The sequence below is a fragment of the Psammomys obesus genome, unplaced genomic scaffold (genome assembly GCF_907164565.1).
Source record: "Psammomys obesus unplaced genomic scaffold, mPsaObe1.curated_primary_1811, whole genome shotgun sequence".
Taxonomy (NCBI): domain Eukaryota; kingdom Metazoa; phylum Chordata; class Mammalia; order Rodentia; family Muridae; genus Psammomys; species Psammomys obesus.
The window spans coordinates 3,955,726-3,965,579 of NW_026589447.1; the positions used below are offsets into that span (position 1 = coordinate 3,955,726).

Here is a 9,854-nt window from a genome sequence, read left to right on the forward strand (position 1 = left end):
CCTTTTTTGGAGTATCAGTCTCACAAAAGACACCTGTGACCAGATTTTTTTTTTTTTTTTTTGGTTCTGTTGCTCTCCTTGTGGAGTACCTGTACCCTTCAGGTCTTCTTATCTCCCATTTCTTTCATAAGATTCCCTGTACTCTGCCATAAATTTGGCTGTGAGTCTCAGTGTATGTTTTAATACCCTGCTGGGTAGTCTTTAAGAGGCCCTCTGTGGTAGGTTCCTGTCCTGTTTCCTGTTTTTTCCCTCTTAAAATTTCTGCCCCTTTTGCCTTTCTGAATGAAGACTGAGTATCTTACCAAGGGTCCTTCTTCTTCTTTAGCTTCTTTAGGTGTATGGATTTTAGCATGTTTATCCTATATTATATGTCTAATATCCACTTACAAGTGAATATATACCATGTGTGTCTTTCTGCTTCTGAGATACCTCACTCAGGATGATCTTTTCTAGATCTTACCATTTGCCTGTAAATTTCATGATTTCCTGGTTTTTAATTGCTGAGTGGTATTCCATTGTGTAAATCTATCACATTTTTTGTATCCATTCCTCAACTGAGGGACATCTGGGTTGTTTCCAGCTTCTGGCTGTTGCAAATAAAGCTGTTATGAACATGGTCGAGCAAATGTCCTTGTTGTATACTTGAGCATCGTTTGGATATATGCCTAGAAGTGGTATAGATGGATATTAAGGTAGCACTATTCTTAATCCAACACAATTTTAATTAAATTTTTAATATTAATTAAAGTTTATTCACTTTGTATCCCAGTTGTAGCCCCCTCCCTCATTCCCTTCCAATCATACCTTCCCTCCCTCTTGTCCTCCCATGCCCCTCTCCAAGTCCACTGATAGGGGAGGCCTTCCTCCCCTTCCATCTGACCCTAGCTTATCAGGTCTCACCAGGACTGGCTGCATTGTCCTCCTCTGTGGCTTGGCAAGGATGCTCCCCCTTTAAGGAGTGGTAGTCAAAGAGCCAGCCACTGATTTCATGTCAGAGACAGTCCTTGTTCCCCTTATTAGGGAACCAACTTTGATATTGAGCTGCCATGGTCTATATATGATCAGAGATTCTAGGTTATATGAAGAAAACAGGAAACAAGAAAGGAGCCTACATCAGAGGACCTCTGAAAGACTCTACCAAGCAGTGTATAAAAGCAGATGATGAGACTCATGATCAAACTTTGGGCAGAGTGCAGGGAATCTTATGAAAGAAGAGGAAAATAATAAGATCTGGAGAGGACAGGAGCTCCACAAGGAGAGCAACAGATCCAAAACATCTTGGCACAGGGTTCTTTTCTGAAACTGATACTCCTACCAACACAATTCATTACAGAACTTGAAAGGATAATACTCAACTTCATATAGAAAAAAAAAACACCTCAGGATAGTTAAAATAATCCAATACAATAAATGAATATTCAGAGGTATCACCATCCCTGATTTCAAACTATATTACAGAGCTATAATTATAAAAACTACCTGGTAATGGCATATAGATAGGTGGATCAATGGAATTAAATCAAAGGTACAGAGATATAGCCACATACCTATGAACACCTTATTTTTGATCGAGTATCTAGAAATATACAATGAAAAAAAGGAAACATCGTCAACAAATTGTGCTGGTCTAATTGAATGCCAGCATTATAAGAATGCAAATAATTCCTTTTTATCACCTAGCACAACATTCAAGTTCAAGTGGATGAAAGAACTCAACATAAAACTAGATACCCTGAAACCAATAAAAAAGAAAGTGGGGAATATCCTTGAAGGCATTGGCACAGTTGACAATTTCCTGAACAGAACACTGATAGCACAGGCACTAAGAACAACAACTAATAAATGGGAACTGATGAAACTGTAAAGCTTCTGTAACGCAAAGGAAACTGTCAATAGTACAAAACAGCAGCTTAGAGAATGGGGTAAGATTTTCACCAGCTCCACATTTGACATAGGTTTAATATCCAGAATACATAAAGAACTGAAAACATCAATAAATCAAATAATCCAATTAAAATGGGATACAAATAAAAAAGGAAAAAGTCAAATAATTCTTATATATATATATGAACACAATATGGTATCATACATAACAGAGTATAAGGGAATTTTAACTCAGAACATGGCTGCTCTGGCAAGAAATCACATCCAAAGATCTTCTAGGTCTGTATGATCTGACTGGAATATAATAACACTTTTAATTGCAGGAGACAAAGGTAAGCACATCACTGAGTTCAAGGCCATCCTTAATTAGTGCAAGTTTTAGACAAGAAAAAACTTAAGGCCAGGTGTGGTGGTGCAGGACTTAATCCCAGCACTCAGGAGACAGAGAGATGCATATCTGAGTTCTAGTCAGTTCTGTTCAGGAAGTTCAATTGAGAGTGAGTTGAGAGGCAGTGCAGTGGAGTTGAGTTTAGAGTAGTTCAGTTTGTGGAAACCAGAGACAATTTTACCTGCAGAGCTTTACAGAGACAGGTTGAAGAAAGAACAAGCTAGATGCAGGTAAAGACTGAACAAGACAGATAATGAAAAGGAGTCAGAAGATTAGAACTGATTGCTAGAGTTACTTTGAGGTCAAGCAGAACAATGTAGTCAGAGGCCAAGAGAGAAGTCAGATTGAATTAGTCAGCTTGGAGAGGACTTTGAGCCAGAACAGCAGAGTTGAACCAGCCAGCAAGAGTTCAGAAAGAATAAGAAAGAGTGACCTTATTGAGCAGTAAGTCCCAGAGGCTGAAAACCTTCAATGCCTAGATTAGATTGTGTGGTGAATAGAAGCTTCCAGGACTAGACCTAGGTTAGCAGATGGAGAAAGTTAGCCTCTGAGATGAAGTTCTATCTGGTGAAATAAAAGTTACTTTCACTACAAAGCCCAAAACTTCTACTATCAAAACTCTAGATAAATAATTTCAACAAAGTGGCAGGATATAAGGTTCACTTAACAGAAATTAGTAGCCTTTCTGTAAACCAGAAATGCTCCAAGAAAATAGAACATTGGGCTGGAGAGATAGCTCAGCCATTAAAGGATAGGCTCACAACCAAAATAAAAGAAAACAGCACTGACATACTCACATTTACATTAGCACCAAAGACAAGAAAATATCTTGGAATAGCCCTAAGCAAGAATGTGAAAGACCTATACAATGAAACCTTCAAATCTCTGAAGAAAGAGATTGAGAAAGATATAATAAAATGATCTTGATATTGTGAAAACAACCATTCTATGAAGAGAAATGTGATTAAATGCATCCCAATCAAGTTATACACAATATTTTTCAAGCAAATAGAAAAAAATTCCTAAGATTCTTATAGGACTAGAAAATATTCTGTATAGGCAAACCAATATTGAGCAAAATATACACAGGAGACATTACCATTTTTTATTTCAAGCTATACTATAGGTGTATAGTAATGTGTATGTGTGTGTGTTTTGATTAAAATAAAATAAATTTATATGATGATAAGATGACTATGCCTCTATTACACTTAATATCTAATAAATAAAAATCACAGGGGTAGGTATGGGTTGCTTTTTGTGTGTGTGTTGTTGGCCAGAGTTCCTATAGAGATGTTCTATTTCTAGTTTTTCCCTTAATGAGATATAAACAATCTCTACTCCTTTTCCGGCTGTCTCAATGACAAGCCAAGGTATGATTCCACTAAAGTTTACTTTGGGGGACCAATGAGTTTATTAGACTTATATATAGAGCAATAGGTAAAGGGTTTGGGCAGGAGCATGGTGACCTTAAAGTCACCACTGTGGAAAGTCTGCTACCAGAATGAATAATAACTTCTTCATTGCTGTGTAGATGGAGTTCTTGCTTCTTTTTTTTTTGTTCACTTTTATCCTTTAATCATTCCCAGTTGCCTCAAGGCCTAGTCCAATTAGTGCAGAATTGCATAAAACTTTTAGAGAGCTATAGCTGGATAATTTGGATGAGAGTCCCAGAATCCTCCCTGACCCTTCCTTCCAAGATGGAAGGTGAACACACAGTAAGTCCAGCTACGGTGATATCTTACAAGCATGCCCAGGTGACCTGAAGATTGCAGAAGCTTGGCTCCAAGGACGTTCCTGTACAATACCCCAAACATTATAAGCTACTTCCAATGTTAGCAGGTACCCTTTTGAAAGTGATAGTAAGACCCATTGCTGAAGACACCCATACTTGAGCCAAAGAACATGGATAAATCAACCTGCTATTGAGCCAAAATCTTAATTCCTATTGGTTGGCTTATAAAGTGCTAGAAAGCATCATGCACACCACAAGAGTAAAAATAAATCTTACCGGGCTCTGATCCCAGAAAGTTATGATAATGACTGGCCTGTTAAAACATGTCCACGGTGCAATAGTGGCAAGGATACCGAGGCAGTATCTGGTCACTTTTTGATTGGATATAAATGAAACATATGCCTGGCACCATTATTGGACCAACAGCCTATGACTAAACAGGCCATATGCCCTAGAAGAAAAACTACTATTATATTATTATACTAAATGAAAATTGTGTTAAACTGACTCCAAATTATTTTTATCACTATAAACATAGATAATACATCTTTCAAATTTCATCACAGTGCTTCTATTGGCAATAGTAATATACACAGAGATCTACAACTAGCCAAGATACAGAGAATAAGAGATGTGGAATTCTCAGCCCTAAATGGAAAACTTATGCTCTAACCCATTTTTAAGACATTGGAATAGATTCTCGCTAGTTCGATTAGTAGCAGGAGCGGAGAGCAGACCCCAGAGATCCCTGAGAGCCCCACCGCCGCCGGCCCCAGTCACCATCACCGCAACCATGAGCAGTGAGGCCAAGACCCAGCAGCCGCCCGCCGACCCCGCCGCCGCCTCCGCAGCCGCCTACACCAAGCCCGGCTCCACTGGCAGCGGCGTGGCGAGTGGCGCCCGGGCGGCCTCACATCGGCGGCGCCTGCCGGCGGGGACAAGAAGGTCATTGCAATGAAGGTTTTGGGAACAGTAAACTGGTTCAATGTGAAGGAACGGATACGGTTTCATCAACAGGAATGACACCAAGGAAGATGTATTTGTACAGCAGACTGCCATAAAGAAGAATAACCCCAGGAAGTACCTTCACAGTGTTGGAGATGGAGAGACTGTGGAGTTTGACGTTGTTGTAGGCGAAAAGGGTGCGGAGGCAGCAAATGTTACAGGCCCTGGAGGAGTTCCAGTTCAAGGCAGTAAATACGCAGCAGACCGTACCCATTATAGACGCTATCCACGTCACAGTGGGCCGCCACGCAATTACCAGTGAGAGTGGGGTAAAGGATGAGGGATCAGAAAGCGCTCCTGAAGGCCAGGCCCAACAGCAGCGGCCCTATGGCAGGCGAAGGTTCCCACCTTACTACATGCGGAGACCCTATGGGCGTCGGCCACAGTATTCCAACCCTCCTGTGCAAGGAGAAATGATGGAGGGTGCTGACAACCAGGGTGCAGGAGAGCAAGGCAGACCAGTGAGACAGAACATGTATCGGGGTTACAGACCTCGATTCCGCAGGGGCCCTCCTCGCCAAAGACAGCCCAGAGAGGATGGCAATGAAGAGGACAAGGAAAATCAAGGAGATGAGACCCAAGGTCAGCAGCTACCTCAACGTCGGTATCGCCGCAACTTCAATTACCGACGCAGATGCCCAGAGAACCCTAAACCACAAGATGGCAAAGAGACAAAAGCAGCAGATCCACCAGCTGAGAATTCGTCAGCTCCCGAGGCTGAGCAGGGCCTCAGGCTGCTGCTCAGGGCTGAGTAAATGCCGGCTTACCATCTCTACCATCATCCGGTTTGGTCATCCAACAAGAAGAAACGAATATGAACTTCCAGCAATAAGAAATGAACAAAGATTGGAGCTGAAGACCTAAGTGCTTGCTTTTTGCCCGTTGACCAGATACACTAGAACTATCTGCATTATCTATGCAGCATGGGGTTTTTATTATTTTTACCTAAAGATGTCTCTTTTTGGTAATGACAAACGTGTTTTTTAAGAAAAAAAAAAAAGGCCTGGTTTTTCTCAATACACCTTTAATGGTTTTTAAATTGTTTCATATCTGGTCAAGTTGAGATTTTTAAGAACTTCATTTTTAATTTGTAATAAGTTTACAACTTGATTTAAAAAAAAAGTCAACAAACTGCAAGCACCTGTTAATAAAGGTCTTAAATAATAATAAAAAAAAAGACTTTGGAATCATTGCAAAAAAGAGTGTGGAATGAATGGAAAACTCACAGGTGATGTTTGACCACAAGAAAGCAGTTTTCTGAACTTAGCATGTATGAATTCATAGTGGATTTGATAACATACACAAGAACTATTCAGTTTCAAACCAGACCAAATCCCAGCATGGAAATGGAAACTTGGCTTGAAGTCTCACTGTTTGGGAAGTATTGGCAGTTGTTAGCTTCTGAGAGAAAGAGAGTCAATTATCCCTGACAGTAGAGCCACTGGTAAGGTGACTGTGATGCAGTGAAAGAGCATGCATTCTAGAATATTTGGGCAGAATAAAATGTACTTAGTTTTGTTTTTTTTTTAAGACCACAAAATTGAATGGGTAGGGAACAGGGGTGAGGGGGAAGCTATGGATTCAAAAAGGAGATGATCTAAGTGAGGTAAAAATGATCAAAACACATTGTTTATTAATCTTAAAGTATCAGAAAAACAGGAACCATGGACAAGAGAGCCAAGAGACTTAGTGTAAAACAAAACACTAAACGCCTTTAAATAAAAAGTAGTAATAAAATGAGTCTATTTTTGTGCTTTTTATTAGTTTTGTTTTGGATTTTTTAAGATTAATTTTTTTTATTTACACTTTGTATTCACTTTGTATTCCACCTATAGCTCCCTCCTTCCCCTCCCAATCCCACTCCCCCTACCTCTTCTCCACCCATTTCCCTCGCCCAGTCCACTGGCCCTAGACTATCAGGTCTCATAAGAACTGGTTGCATTGTCTTCCTCTGTGGCCTGGTAAGGCTGCACCCTCCAGAGGGGGAGGTGATCAAAGAGGAGACCAAATAGTTTATGTCAGACACAGTCCCTGTTCCCATTACTAGGGAACCCACTTGGACACTGAACTGACATAGGCTACTTCTGTGCATAGGTTCTAGGTTATCTCCATGAATGGTCCTTGGTTGGAGTATTAGTATTAGAAAAGACCACAGAGCCCAGAGTTTTTGGTTCTGTTGCTCTCCTTGTGGAGCTCCTGTCCTCTCCAGATCTTACTCTCTCCTACTTCTTTCATCAGATTCCCTGCAATCTGCCCAAAGTTTGACTCTAACTCTTAGCATCTGCTTTGATGCACTGCAGGGCAGAGTCTTGCAGAGGCCCTCTGTGGTAGGCTCCTGCTCTGATCCCTGTTTTCTCACTCTTCTGATGTTCATCCTCTTTGTATTTCTGAATGAGAATTGAGCATTTTACCCAGAGTCCTGCTTCTTGCTTAGCTTCTTTAGGTGTACAGATTTTAGTATGTTTATTCTATATTGTATGTCTAATATCCATTTATGAGTAAGTATATACCCCGTGTGTCTTTCTGCATCTGGGATACTTCACTCAGGATGATCTTTTCTAGTTCCCACAATTCGCCTGCAAATTTCATGATTTCCTTATTTTTAATTGCTGAGTGGTATTCCATTGTGTAAATATACCACAATTTCTGTATCCATTCGTAAACTGAGGGGCATCTAGGTTGTTTCTAGCTTCTGGCTATTACAAAAAAAGCTGCTATAAACATGAATGAGAAAATGTCCTTGTTGTATACTTGAGCATTTTTTTAATATGCCTTGGAGTGATATAGCTGGATTTTGAGGTAGACTATTCCTAATTTTCTGAGAATGCACCAGATTTATTTCCAAAGTAGTTGTATAAGTATACATTCCTACCAGCAGTGGAGGAGGGTTTCCCTTTCTTCACATCCTCTCCAGCATGTGTTGTCAATAGAGGTTTTTTTTTTTTTTACATTTTAAAAAATTTTTTATATTAATTACAGTTTATTCACATTGTATCACAGGTGTAGCCCCCTCCCTCATTCCCTCGCAATCACCACCTGCCTTCCCTCATCTCTTCTCTGCCCCTCTCTACGTCCACTGATAGGGGAGATCCTCTTCCCCTTCCATCTAACCCTAGTTTATCAGGTATCATCAGGGCTACCTGCATTATCTTCCTCTATGGCTTAGCAAGGCTGCTCCTCCCTCGGGGGGAGGAGAGTGGAGTCAAAGAGCCTGACACTGTGTTCATGTCAGAGATAGTCCCTGTTCCACTTACTAGGGAAACGTACTTAGATGCTGAGCTGCCATGGGCTATATCTGAGAAAGGGTTCTAGGTTGTATCCATGCATGGACCTTGGCTGGAGAATCAATCTCAGAAAAGGTCCCTGTGTCCAGATACATTTGGTCCTTGTGGAGCTCCTGTCCTCCCAGGTCTTACTAAATCCCCCTTGTTTCATGTGATTCCCTGCACTCTGCTCAAGGTTTGGTCACTTGAGTTTTTATCTTAGCCATTCTGGTGGGTGTAAGGTGAAATTTCAGGGTCGTTTTGATTTGCATTTCCATGATCACTAAGGATGTTGAGCATTTCTTTAAGTGTTTTTCTGCCATTTGATATTCCTCTACTGAGAATTCTCTGTTTAGCTCTATACTCCATTATTTAATTGGGTTACTTGATTTGTCGCTGTTTAACTTCTTGAGTTCTTTGTATATTCTGGATATTAACCATCTGTCAGATAATAGGCTTGGTGAAGATCCTTTCCCAGTGTGTAGGCCGTCATTTTGCTCTGACAACAGTGTCCTTTGTTGTACAGACACTTTTCAGTTTTATAAGGTCCCATTTATTGATTGTTGAACTTAGAGCCTATGCTGTTAGTGTTCTGTTCAGGAAGTTGTCTCCCATGCCAAAGCGTTCAAGGCTCTTCCCCACTTTTTCTTCTAACAGGTTTAGTGTGTCTGCTTTTATATTGAGGTCTTTGATCCGCTTGGACTTTACTTTTGTGCAAGGTGATAAGTATGGATCTATTTGCATTTTTCTTCATGTAGACATCCAATTAGACAAGCACCATTTGTTGAAGATGCTATCTTTTTTCCATCGTATAATTATGGCTTCTTTGTCAAAAATCAGGTGTCTATAATGTGTGGGTTTATTTCTATTCGATTCCATTGATCCACCATTCTGTTTCTATGCCAGTACCATGCAGTTTTTACTACTGTTGCTCTATAGTACCGCTTGACATCAGGGACGGAGATACCTCCAGAAGATCCTTTGTTGTAGAGAATTGTTTTAGTGATTCTGCGTTTCTTATTATTCCATATGAAATTGAGAATTTTTCTTTCACGGTCGGTAAAGAACTGTGTTAATAATTTGATGGGAATTGCATTGAATGTGTATACTGCTTTGGGTAAGATGGCCATTTTTACTATGTTAATACTGCTAAGCCATGAGCATGGGAGATCTTTCCATCTTCTGGTATCTTCTTTTATTTCTTTCTTCAGAGACTGGAAATTTTTTTTATACAAGTCTTTGACTTCCTTGGTTAGAGTAACACCAAGTTACTTTTTGTCATTTGTGGCTATTGTGAAGGGTGTTGTTTCTCTAACTTCTTTCTCTATTCTGTAGCAGATAGGACCAAATAGAGAGACCTGCAACTTGTCACCATGCAGAAGGATAGAACTTGGAACACACAGCTCTAAATGCAATGTCTCCATCAAATCCTCTCTCTCTCAGAGTTCAGAGAAACCCATGGAAGAGGAAGAAGAAACAGAAGAAATGTGGGTGCCAGAGAAGATGAAGAACACAAGAAGACTAAAATCTAAATCAACTGAGCAAAGCTCATAGAAACTCACAGAGACTAATGCAGCAA

General features: G+C 40.2%; 1 pseudogene; it reads left to right on the forward strand.

Annotated features, from left to right (window-relative positions):
* Window positions 1-4,800: 4,800 nt before the first annotated feature.
* Window positions 4,801-5,767, forward strand: LOC129675015 (Y-box-binding protein 1-like; annotated as a pseudogene).
* Window positions 5,768-9,854: the final 4,087 nt, after the last annotated feature.